Here is a 12626-nt window from a genome sequence, read left to right as displayed (position 1 = left end):
CTGACTTGTCTAAAATCAGAGTTTGACTGGTGTGGCCAATCAAAGGTTCACAATCTTGCATAGGACTGACCTTGTTGAATTAGTTGGCTCTTCTTTCTCCTCTGCCCTCCTTGGTGACAGGTCTGCCTTTGGCCATTGCTGACAAGGGTACGAGCGGGTGTGTAAATCTGATGGCCAGTGACCTTTCTGTTGTGTTTTTGGTTGGCCTGTGCAGCTGGTCAAGGCGGGGAGCAGGGATTCCATGTGACATCTTACTTCCTACCTTTATGGAAGGCTCAGTCTCCTACTGGGGCTTATCTCTTGGATAGAGGTTCACAGTATGTAAAATAATACACTGCTGGTATGGCTGTCAAAATGCCACCCTCTGTTCATGGACAAAGTCCTTGCACCCTTGAATATAGAAAAAAAAAAAAAAAAGAAGAAGAACGTTGTTATTCTGGCTTGTTAGTTGATTTTCTTCTTCTTTTTTGTAGAATGTCACTTGCTAAAGCTAAATAAAGGCCAGGATTTCTTTTTTTTTTAGGTTTATACTGGCCAAGCTTCTCACACATAATATATTGATAACAATTATGTGTATTTCTGAAAGTTACTCATCAAATACTGGAGATTAGTATCACAAATCTCAAGAGGTCACACATAATTAAAAGTATGCAATATTGTATCATGTGACAGGTAGTAGCACAGCCAGAGAATTCTCCTTTCTGGAATTTGACCTCAATATAGAATATATTGCTGATGTATGCTGTGTATTATTTCATGCTTGGAGATATATGTACCCCACTACACAATGTGGTGTTGTTATCAAGCCTACAAGTTTTAGCCTACAGGGGTTAGCAATAAGGAGAACTTTTTGTTGTTGTTAGTTGCTGTTGAGACAGCTCCAACTCATGGAGACCCCAAATACAACAGAATGAAATGTTACCTGGTCCTCTGCCATCTTTATGATTGTTGGTAAGCTCAAGTCTATTGTTGTGGCCACTGGGTATTTTGAGTGCCTGCCAGCCTACGGGGTGTCATCTTCTAGCACCATATCAGAAAATACTTTGTTGTAATTCATAGGGTTTTCATTGGCTAATTTTTGGAAGTAAATTGCCAGGCCTTTCTTCCTAGTCTGTCTTAGTCTGGAAGCTCTGCTGAAACCTGTCCACCATGAGTGACCCTGCTAGTATTTGAAATATCAGTGTCATAGCTTCCAGCATCCTAGTAACACACAAGCCTCTACAGCATGATAAATTGACATACAGGTGGTGAAAGAGAACTTTTTCCTCAAAGTAAGTAGACATGAACATTTGTCACTGATGTTAGAAAAGGTGATAAGACAAAGGCCCTGGATTCTTGGACTAAGCATAAAGTAGTGTAGCCTAGAGCTATAAAAAGAAAAAGTATTACTTTCATGACCATTTACACAGAACCACATGAGAATCTTATAATGGGCTCCTTATAATTAAAAAGGACTATTTCCTATCTTTTCTCTATAAAGGTAAGAAGTGGGTTAATTTTCAAATGCTGTCAATCTGCATATTTATTATTCAGATGGAAATATTTATTTTACTTTTTCCCTAGAACCTTCCATTCCGTGTACACAGTCTTATGCTTTCTGAATGACACTCGAGGGATGTGTGAAGAAGGGATGAAGGGTAATATCACCTTTCTGAGCTGACAGATTTTATCATCAGATGTAGACACAGCAAAACAAAGCACCCTGGGGCTGCGTCTCTCACACCAAAATACCTGCACCCCAGGGGGAACATCAAGCCTCATGATAAACATGACCTCTCTTATTGGAAGAGCAAATTTACTGAGCAATTTGGGAAATTATATACTTTTATACTAAAACAAACTCAGATTTATTGTGGAGTAAGAACACTGGTAGTATAGTGATTAAGTGCTATGGCTGCTAACCAAAGGATTTGCAGTTTGAATCTACCAGCCACTCCTTGGAAACCCTATGGGGCAGTTTTACTCTGTCCTATAGGGTCTTTTTTATAGGGTCGCTATGAGTTGAAATTGACTCGATGGCAAAGAGTATGGTTTTTGGAAAACATGTAATCTGTATGATTTTTAAATCTAGAAGCCAATTGTGCAAATCTAGAAGCCACCCCAAAATGTAAGCAATACAATGCAATATTTGGAGTGGTCTCCCTGGGCTCAGTTGAACCACTTAAATCTGTGCTTAACCATGGGCTAGTTACTCCACCTCTTTATCCCTCATTTTTTCCTCTGTAAAATGGGTTTAATAATCATTTGTAACTTATGGAGTTGGTGTGAACATTACATGTACTTAGCCAAATGCCTGGCCTGTAGCAAACACCCAGACGATGCTGCTGGTGGCCGTATGTTCAGAGCCTGGGGAGTAAAAATCAATGCTCTTCTGTCATTAGGAGTGGAAATGTTTTTTTGTTTGTTTGTTTTAAGTGTAAAAATGTATAACAACGTCTGCCAATCCAACATTTTTCGGGCATACAATTCAATGATATCAATTACATTAGTCATGCTGTGCAACCACAATTAAGGGTGGATAGGTTTGCACAGCACTGCCCTTGAGAAATTGTTCTACCTTCACCAAATTCTATTGGGGTTTGAGTATTGAAATCATGCCAAGAAACTGGCCCTAAGCACAACCGTGAAAGAACGAGTGTTGCACTTGACCTTGGAGCCGGTGGTTTTTGCCTGGTTGTATAGTCTCTGTTATTAGGAATTAAACATTATATCAGCAAGGGAGAAACTTGGACTGGAAGGCTGGATGGATCATTGAGGAGGGCAGAGATGAAGAATCAAAGTCTTTAGTTTGAGGACGTGCAAGTGCTTCGGCTTCCCTCAAGAGCAGCACTTGGTGCTGAGGTCAAAGGATTAGATCTGGATGAGAAATACGAGGCATGAATGCTACTCCTTTCCTCTCCTGTGGCCATGACAGACCTTTCTAATGGATTATCACACTCTTAGAGAGCCCAGCTGTGGCTTCAGAGTCCTTTTCAATCAAACCAAAACCAAACCCACTGCCGTTGAGTTGATTCCGACTCCTAGTTACCCTATAGGACAGAGTAGAAGTGCCCCACAGAGTTTCCAAGGAGCACCTGGCAGATTCGAACTGCTGATCTCTTGGTTAGCAAGGGTAGCGCTTAACCACAACGCCACCAAGGTTTCCATACGCCAGGCTGCTGAATACTCTAGGCTGAATGCTCTAGGCAGATACTACTAATTAATTATCATTTGAGAAGTTTCTTTCTGGGTATAGCTCTTGAGAAATGCCAGGAACTTTGGAAGCTATTAGTAAGTAAAAAAGTTAGCAACAAAAGTGGCTTCAAAGAGTCACCTGCTTGAATGGGAAATCTCCCATGCCTCACCCTATTTTAATCCTTACTGCTTGCAAACAGACATTCAGCTTTCAGCATGAAAACGATAAGATAAAACTTCCATGCATATGGAAGCTTGAATGACAGATACCAGTGTCCTAACTTTCCTGGTGTATTTGCATCTCAACAGGAGCTTGTTAATCAAAATGAGTGGATGTCTTATGCCGGAATTTCACCCATTGTGGTTTTGCGTAAATTCCTGCCCAAATTCCTTGGGATTTTCTGTTCTCAGAGGCTTAACAGAGGGAAGTTTAGATCATGATAAGAAGGGAAGGGCCACATCCCAGTGGTCAGCTGCTGTTGTTGTTGTTAGGTGCCATCAAGTGGGTTCCAACTCACAGTGACCCTATGTACCACAGAGCGAAACACTGCCTGGTCCTGTGCCATCTTTACAATTGCTATGCTTCAGCCCACTGTTGCAGCCACTGTGTGAATCCATATCGTAGAGGGGCTTCCTCTTTTCTGCTGACCCTGTACTTTACCAAGCATGATGTCATTCTCCAGGGACTGATCCCTCCTGATAAAAAAAAAAACAAAATTTTTTTTTTTTTTTTTTTTACATGTCCAAAATATGTAAGACGCAGCCTCATCATCCTTGCTTCTAAGGAGCATTCTGTTTGTACTTATTCCAAGACAGGTTTGTTCGTTCTTTTGGCGGTCCATGGTATATTCAATTATCTTCACCAACACCACAATTCAAAGGCATCAATTCTTCTTCGGTCTTCCTTATTCTCTGTCCAGCTTTCATATGCATATGATGCAATTGAAAATACCATGGCTTGGGTCAGGCGTACCTTAGTCTTCAAGGTGACATCTTTGCTTTTCAACACTTTAAAGAGGTTCTTTGCAGCAGATTTACCCAATGCAATGCATCCTTTGATTTCTTGACTCCTGCTTCCATGGGCATTGATTGTGGATCCAACTAAAATGAAATCCTTGACAATTTCAATCTTTTCTCCGTTTATCATGATGTGGCTTATTGGTCCAGTTGTGAGGATTTTTGTTTTCTTTATGTTGAGGTGTAATCCACACTGAAGGCTGTGGTCTTTGATCTTCATTAGTAAGTGCTTCACGTCCTTTTCACTTTCAGCAAGCAAGGTTGTGTCATCTGCGTGGTGCAGGTTGTTAATGAGTCTTCCTCCAATCCTGATGCCCTCTTCTTCTTCATATAGTCCAGTTTTTCATATTATTTGCTCAGCACACAGATTGAATAGGTAAGGTGAAAGGATACAACTCTGACACTCACCTTTCTTGACTTTAAACCAATCAGTATCCCCTTGTTCTGTCTGGACAATGGCCTCTTGATCTGTGTACAGGTTCCTCATTAGCACAATTAAGCACCTGGAATTCTCATTCTTCTTAATGTTATCCATAATTTGTTATGATCCATACAATCGAATGCCTTTGCATAGTCAATAAAACACAGGTAAACATCTGTCCTGGATTGAATTATGTCCCCCCAAAAATGTGTGTATTAATTTGGCTGGGCCATGATTCCTGGTATTGTGTGATTTTCCTGTGTGTTGTAAATCCTGCCTCTATGATGTTAATGAGGGAGGATTGGCGACAGTTGTGTTAGTGAGGCAGGGCTCAATCTACAAGATTGGATTGTGTCTTGAGACAATCTCTTGAGATATAAAAGAGAGAGGCAAGCAGAGAGACAGGGGGACCTCATACCACCAAGAAAGCAGTGCTGGGAGCAGAGCACGTCCTTTAGACCTGGGGTCCCTCCTCTGAGAAATTCCTAGACCAGGGGAACTTTAACGAGAAGACCAACAGAGACAGAAAGCCTTCCCCTGGAGCTGATACCCTGAATTTGTACTTTCAGCGTACTTTACTGTGAGAAAATAAACTTCTCTTTGTTAAAGCCATCCACTTGTGATATTTCTGTTATTGCAGCACTAGATGACTAAGACAACATCCTTTTGGTATTCTCTCCTTTCAGCCAGGATCCATCTGATATCAGCAGTAATATCCTGGGTTCCACGTCCTTTTCTGAGTTCAGCCTGAATTTCTGGCAGTTCCCTATTGATATATTGCTCCAGCCATTTTTGAACGATCTTCAGCAAAATTTTGCCTGCGTGTGATATTAATGATATTGTTTGATAATTTCTGCATTTGATTGGATCACCTTTTTTGAGAAAAGGCATAAATACGGATCTCTTCCAGTCAGTTGGCCAGGAAGCTGTCTTCTCAATTTCTTAGCATAGATGAGTGAGAACTTCCAGTGCTGCATCCGTTTATTGAAACATCTCAATTGATATTCCGTCAATTCCTGGAGCCTTGTTTTTCACCAGTGTGTTCAGTGCAGCTTGGACTTCTTCCTTCAGTACCATCGGTTCCTGATTATATATTACCTCTTGAAATGGTTGAATGTCGACCAATTCTTTTTGGTATAATGACTCTGTATTCCTTCCATGTTCTTTTGATGCTTCCTGCGCCATTTAATATTTTCTCCATAGAATCCTTCACTATTGCAAATCGAGGCTTGAATTTTTTCTTCAGTTCTTTCAGCATGAGAAATGCCGAGCGTGTTCTTCCCTTTTGGTTTTCTATCTCCAGTTTTTTTTGCACATGTCATTATGATACTTTACTTTGTCTTCTAGAGCTACTCTTTGAAATCTTCTGTTCAGTTCTTTTATTTCATTATTTCTTTCTTTTGCTTTAGCTGCTCAACATTCGAGAGCAAGTTTCAGAGTCTCCTCTGACATCCATCTTGGTCCTTTCTTTATTTCCTGTCTTTATAATGACCTCTTGCTTTCTTCATGTATGATGTCCTTGAGGTCATTCCACAACTCGTCTGGTCTTCAATCATTAGTGTTCAGTGCATCAGATCTATTCTTGAGATGGCCCCTACGTGTCTGCCAATTTGTCCTACTGTGAGGGCTTGCGTGTAGTTGTGATGCGGGAAGCTATGGCACCGGTATTCAAATACCAGCAGGGTCGCCCATGGAGAACAGGTTTCAGCTGAGCTTCTGGACTAAGACTAGGAAGAAGGGCCCGACAGTCTACTCCTGAAAATAACTAGCCAGTGAAAACCTTATGAATAGCAGTGGAACATTGTCTGATTAAGTGCCAGAAGATGAACCCCCCAGATTGGAATGCACTCAAAAGATGACTGCGGAAAAGCTGCCTTCTCGAAGTAGAGTCAACCTTAATGACATGGATGGAGTCAAGCTTTCGGGACCTTCATTTGCTGATGTGGCATGACTCAAAATGAGATGAAACAGCTGCAAACCTCCATTAATAATCGGAACCTGGAGTGTACGAAGTGTGAATCTAGGAAAACTGGAAATTGTCAAAAATGAAATGGAAAGCATAAACATTCATATCCTGGGCATTTGTGAGCTCAAATGGACTGGTATTGGCCATTTTGAATAGGACAATCATATAGTCCACTATGCCGGGAATGACAACTTGAACAGGAATGGTGTTGCATTCATCATCAAAAAGAACTTTTCAAGATCTATCCTGAAGTACAATGCTGTCAGTGATAGGATGATATCTATTTGCCTACAAGGAAGACCAGTTAACATGACTATTATTCAAATGTACGCACCAATGACTACGGCCAAAGATGAAGAAATCGAAGATTTTTATCAATTTCTGCAGTCTGAAATTGATCAAACATGCAGTCAGGATGCATTGGTAATTACTGGTGATTGGAATGTGAAAGCTGGAGACAAAGAAGAAGGATCGGTAGTTTAACTATGGCCTTGGTAATAGAAACAATGCTGGAGATTGAATGTCAGAATTTTGCAAGACAAGTGACTTCTTCATTGCAAATACATTTTTTCACCAACATAAATGGCAACTACACATGGACCTCACTAGATGGAACACACAGGAATCAAATCGATTACATCTGTGGAAAGAGATGATGGAAAAGCTCAGTATCATCAGTCAGAACAAGGCCAGGGCATACTATGGAACAAACCATCAATTGCTCATTTACAAGTTCAAGTTGAAACTGAAGAAAATCAGAGCAAGTCCATGAGAGACAAAGTATACCTTGAGTATATTCCGCCTGAATTTAGAGACCATCTCAAGAATAGGTTTGATGTGTCCAACAGTGGTCGGAGGGTGGAGCATAAACATGAAATGTGTTTGCTTTTCCCTAGTCATTGCCATCAGCTTCATTAGGTTGTTTCTCTCCTGACAGCTTATATAGATTCAATAACTTTCTGGATCTTTGGGTTACTAAGAATCTATTAAGCTTAAAGTTCCCTACTCCTTCCCAATAGTCTTTTTATCCCAACTAGGAAGGAGGTGGTGCTGGGATGGTGACTGGTAGTAGCAGGATTGACCATGAAGAGGGTATTTTTCCCTCAGGGGTACCGAGCGTCTCTTTTCTCAAGTTTGGGGACACTCGATACTCAATTAAAAAGACTGAATTTTGCAGTGGGGCTCAAGTTGCAAGTGAAAATTCTGTTTTCAAAAAGGATTCCTGGTTCTGCTTTTAGCACAAGTTAAATACAACCCCAAACCATGCTGTGCTTTTGGAAAAACTGAATATAAGTAAGGAAGCAATTTTGAAACTGTTTTAGTATAACAAACTGTTAACTATATTCAAAAGGCCAGATGTACTTCTGAAGAAGTGAATAAGCAAAGGGTGCAAATGAGAATTACTCCGAGGCTGAGAACACCCAGAGCTCCTGCAAGAGCAATCAGGGACTTTCATTTTAGTTTCTCCATTTGGCCTTCTGCACGCGGTGGATGCCAAGTAAATGTCACTCACTGAGTAATGCACTAGGAGAGAAACTGGATGTACTTGATGGTAGAAAAGTTTCAAGTAGGAAAAGCTGATCCATTACTCTTAGACTCCTCACGGGAGCAGTCAGGTGGTGTGCCTAAGCTGTGGGTTTGGGTCTGGGTCTGGCACTTATTTGCTGTGTGATTTTGGACAAGTTAACTATTCTGAGCCTCATTTCAATCTTTTGGGAAATGAAGATAATAAAAGGTACCCAGTGGTGTATGTTGAAGTATATTTTGCAATGTGCCGTTCAAATTTTAACTTTAATCCGAATATAGCCATCAGCTTAGATGGTTTTCAGAGCAAATGCAGGGGTGGCGGTGGTGCAGCCTGAATGAAACGTGTTTGCTTTTCCGTAGTCATTGCCACCAGCTTCATTAGGTTGCTTCCTTCCTGACAGCTTATATAGATTCAATAACACAGCATGGAGCAGGGCAGGGGAAGGAGAGCCAGGCATGGGGCGATGATGCCTTCCTCAAATCTCCCCTCAGTGCTGAAGGTCTGAGCTGAGCCTCTGCCATCCCTTGTCTTTGTGACTCTGTGTGTGGTGTCATTGCATTTTCACAGTGCATTCTGGACATTGTCTACATCTGAATCATCTGGAGTGATAGTTTAACATGCAGATTTTACACTCTTTGTTGCAGATTCCTGGTGCCCCACCCAGACCTTCTGAAACAGAATCTGATGCTGGCATCCAGGAATTCCTTAACATACAACCTAAGTAATTCTGATGCCCAATCAATGTGAGAACCATAGCCGTAAGCTTTTTGTGGCTCAAGTTCCTCATCATAAAAGAGCATGTTTTATTAGATATTGTCAGGCCCTGCTGTATAGCCTTGAAATGAAAAATAAATTGCTTTTTTTGTGATTTAAGAAGTGTCATGCATTCATCCTCAACTAAGAAATCAGCTTATTTACTTTTTATTTTAAAAGTTAAATGCATGGCTGCATGGTAAAGAGTAATCTATGCATGGAAATAAGGTTTCTTTTCTGTAATGATTTCCTGCTATTTGGAAATGGAAATACCATCTTGTGCTGGCCAAAGTGTTTATCAGCTGATGAACTAATTTGAGATGCAAGGCACAAGATATAACTAACAGAATTGGCAAACATGCAGAAAAGGCTGTCTAGTGGTTGGGTCTGTTGGAAAGAAACCTCGGACAGTCATGGAACGGCACAAGTGTACTCAGGACAGAGAGGAGCACGTAGGGAACCGCTGACAGCAGATCAGGGACTGAGTGAAGGCAGCCGAAGGAAATTGAATCCCAGTGAATGCTTTGCTTCAGCCTGTGGAATCGTTCTTTCCTCATTATCATCACCAGCTGATAGTTAGGTCTTCCCTGGCACGTGATGCTGAGCTGGACCCTGCACTCAAGAACGGTCAGTTTTCCTGAGGCAAATTCCTGTGCTGCCAGAAGCAAGAGACAGTTGCCAGACAACTGCAGCTCCCTCCCTGACAAAGCCCAGTTTTCCTCATATGGTATCCATATGTCCTGAATTTTTTAGCTTATTCTCTTTTTCTTGCAATTTTATCCTTTTCAATAAAACGATTGATTGCATCTCTAACTCAGTCTGACATAATTGAGCCTCACTTATTGTTTTTTTTTTTTTTTTAAATAAGATCTTTTATACAAATAAATTCACAAATTAGAAAGAAATCTCTCTTCTGAGATCAGGTTTGCCAAATTTTGGTTCAGAAATCATGGTCATCTAAAAATCAGGTAACAGGAATACAACATGGCTCTAAAAGGGGTGGGTAGATTGACTTAACAATGAACAAGTCAAAGGAATATTGGCCACTCCTTGTGTGCTAAAGATAGTATCAATTTGTATAAATATGCCTGCTCTCAATCAAAGTTGTTCTAAGAGTGGTTTTGTTAGCAGGGTACATTTCATAGCGGTGGAGAGCCACTCCTGGTTAATGTAATGTTGGTGGAATGGGTTTAAGAGAAACAGTAAGACATGCCTATTAGAATCCCTTTCACAGCATCTCTGTCTCCCTCTTCTCTTCTCTCCCTTTACTTCCTTCTTCAGTACTGAGTTTTGTGGGTTATGCTTTACCAGCCATTGTTGGTCTGAGTTTCTTTCATAGTCTTATATACTGGACTACATGCCAGATGCTTTTCGCTTTTTATTTTTTAGATCTGCGCTGAGCAGTTGATAAACATTAAATCATTGGTTCCAGGTTCTAACTTTAATTCTGTTTTAGTTCCTGTCTTTCTTGGCACCCTTAGAACCACTGAATATTTTTGCCTTTTGCCTGAACCAAAATTGGAATGTCTGACCTGAAAAGGGTTATGTTTTTCTGATATGTGAATTTTTTAATTTGAAATGTTTGAAAATGGGGACAAATTACATCAGATTTAGTTATCAATTTAATAAATCTTTTTTTTTTCCTTGTGTTGTGTAAGGAGCGCATGCAGATCTCAACCTTTGTACTTCTACGTTGAGTTACCCTTGGCCATTCACATTACCCTCCCTCTTCCCTGCTGGAGCCTAAAGCTCTCTCTGTTGATGCCATGCCACCCTTGGGGAAAAGGAATATCTGTAAGACTGTTTAGGATCCCTTCTGCTACAGTGGTTTTCTCTATGGCATGTGGCTGTCTCCTCAGTGGCTCAGCTAGGAACCAGAAAGCAGGCCTCCTCCCTTTTTATTTCCATTCGAAGGCTGAAAGAATTCTTTTCACATCTAATAGGTGGAGGTGGGATTCTCCTTCCAAACTGCAAACCAGGTAACTTTGGTGAAGGGCAAGACAGTACACAATACTGGGAAAGTCAGTACAGCTTGTCCAGGACAAAGTCATAGAAGCTTCACAGATACATCCAAACGCCCTGAGACACTGAGCTGCTGGGCTGAGGGCTGGGTACCATGGTCTCGGGGGGCATCTAGCTCAACTAGCAAAACATATTTATAAAGAAAATGTTCCATATCTGACTATGATGAGTAGTGAGTGGGGTCTTAAAAGCCTGTGAGCAGTCATTTAAGATATATCTACTGGTCCCATCCTGGCTAGAGCAAAGGAGAATGAAGAAGACCAAAGACACAAGGGAAAGATTAGTCCAAAGGACTAATGGACCACACCTACCAAAACCTTCGCCAGACTGAGGCCAGAACAACTAGATGGTGCCTGGTTACCACTATCATCTGCTCTGGCAGGGGTTACAGTAGAGGGTCCTGGACCGAGTGGGAGAAAACTGTGGAACAAAATTGAGATTCACAACAAACAAACAAAATCCCAAGAAACTAGGCTTGCTGGTCTGACAAAGACTGGAGAAACCCCAAGAGTATGGCCCCTGGACACTCTTTTAACTCAGCACTGAAGCCACTCCTGAGATTTACCCTTCAGCCAAAGATTAGACAGGCCTACAGGGCCAACAATAACACATGTGAGGGATGTGTTTCTTAGTTCAGTCATGTATACAAGACTAATGGGCACACCAGCTGAAAAACAGACGAGAAGAGGTGGGAAGGGACAGGAAAACTGGATGAATGGAAACAGGGAAGCTGGGGTAAAAGAGCAGAGAGTGTTGATGCATCCTGGGCTTGGCAACCAATGTCACAAAACAATTTGTGTATCAACTGTTTAACGAGAAACTAATTTTCTCTGTAAACTTTCACCTAAAGCACAATAAAAAAATAAAATACATGACCCTCCCCCCCACCCAAAAAAAAAGAAAGATTGTGAACTATTGATTTAGAATTTAGATTGTTTTGGGAGTTTAAAAAATTGAGGTATACCATAAAAACCCATCGCCATCGAATCGATTTTGACTCACAGAGACCCTATAGGACAGAGTAGAACTGCCCCATAGGGTTTCTAAGGAGCTGCTGGTGGACTCAAACTGCCGACCTTTTGGTTAGCAGCTGTAGCTCTTAACCACTGTGTCACCAGGGCTCCATACATACAGTAAATTACATAAAGTGGAAATATACAAATTTTAAGCATACTGTTCAATTGCTTTTTTAAAAATGTGTACAGTTCAATACTTTTTTCACATATACCTGTAACTGTCATCTGGATCAACAGAATATTTCCAGGAACCCAGAAAGCTCCCTTGGGCTGATTCCCAGTCAACATTATGTCCTCTAACCCTAAGACGAAACCACTCTTCTGACCTCTACCGCTCTCCATTCTGCTAATTCTCGAACTTCATGTAAATGAAATCATAAATAAGTACTCTTTTGTGTCTTTTTAAAAATGTTTCTTCAAACTTAATGCCTATGAGACTTATCCATGCTGTCATGTGTACCTGTAGTTTGTAGACTTTAGATTTAAGAATGACGTGGTTCTTCCTACCACTTTGGACAGAAATTAATTTCCTCTTGGTTTTACGAAGTAAAATTGCTCTCGTGAATTGAATTAATTTTGTAATATAATTTTGTGAACTCAAAGTAACTGGAGCTGTTAGCATAAGAGAATTGCAATTACTATAAAAATTAAAAAAAAATTAAGTACACATATGCTTGACATTTGCTACTTGATAGAATGAAAGAAACAAAAATGGAAAACAAAACCAAG

Source organism: Elephas maximus, chromosome 18, assembly GCF_024166365.1.
Source record: "Elephas maximus indicus isolate mEleMax1 chromosome 18, mEleMax1 primary haplotype, whole genome shotgun sequence".
Lineage (NCBI taxonomy): Eukaryota > Metazoa > Chordata > Mammalia > Proboscidea > Elephantidae > Elephas > Elephas maximus.
This window is presented reverse-complemented; position numbering follows the sequence as displayed.